The sequence below is a fragment of the Branchiostoma belcheri genome, unplaced genomic scaffold (genome assembly GCF_001625305.1).
Source record: "Branchiostoma belcheri isolate BF01 breed outbred unplaced genomic scaffold, Haploidv18h27 scaffold9, whole genome shotgun sequence".
In the NCBI taxonomy this organism is placed as follows: domain Eukaryota; kingdom Metazoa; phylum Chordata; class Leptocardii; order Amphioxiformes; family Branchiostomatidae; genus Branchiostoma; species Branchiostoma belcheri.
In genome coordinates this window covers 4,759,819-4,760,676 of record NW_017804575.1, presented here as the reverse complement: position 1 = coordinate 4,760,676, position 858 = coordinate 4,759,819, and the positions used below count along the sequence as shown (strand labels likewise).

Sequence of the window (858 nt, the reverse complement as noted above, 5' to 3'; positions counted from 1 at the left end):
TGTACATTGTGAGGTATAATCTCTGAGGATTGATCTGTTTACTGTTTTGTGATCGACTGATCTGCCTCATTGTGGGACCCCACATCCTGGTTCAATCACCCTAGAACCTAGTACTAGAAGTGCTTTCTTTGGACTCTACCAAGTCCAGCAGAGGGGGTGGACAGGTTCTAGTCCACACAAATTTGCTTATGCAGTACACAATTTGGGATTATGTAACAGTTCTTACCTTTGTGATCAGGTGAGGCATTACCTAACACCAAAATGGACTTTAGACCAGAAAAAACTGGTCATCATCAGTTTGTACTTTGGTGTGTAGTTTGGCATTTTGTTGGTCTGCTTCTAAAGAGATTGATCATTTAGACTCAGTTTACAGGTGAAAGTTAAAACCGTTAATTTTTTTTTTTTTTTTTGATTTGAAAGAAATTTAGCTACCAAAAATTATCATGATAAAGTTATTAATCCCTCAAAAGAATTTATGTAAACATATTACTAAGTACGTCTTCATAATCTTGTAATATTTGGGCACTAGCCTAAGGCAGGCCTCCACCTTGGCTTGGAAGAAAAAAATCTCATTAAGTAAAGGCTAAAGAGTGTTTTTTTTTTCTCTTCCAGGTCTACTTCTACTTCTTCCTGCCGTGGCGCGAGCTGTCCCGTCTGTGGGGGGCCATCCAGAGCCGCGTCCTCCCCGCCTGGCTACGTGGACCAATCGTGCGCCTGTACTGCTGGCTCTTCGGCGCCAATCTTAAAGAAGCCTTGGTGTCAGACCCTTCTCAGTACACATGTATACAAGACTTCTTCACAAGGCAACTCAGACCCAATGCCAGGTCTTTAGACCCTGTTCACAGAATAGTAAGTACA

The 858-nt window shown here is 41.8% G+C and overlaps 1 protein-coding gene across 1 annotated transcript in view; it reads left to right on the top strand.

Annotated features, from left to right (window-relative positions):
* The window catches only part of LOC109487657 (leucine-rich repeat-containing protein 15-like), a 14,277-nt gene that overhangs the window by 11,561 nt on the left and 1,858 nt on the right, over positions 1-858 (top strand). The window lies entirely within an intron of this gene.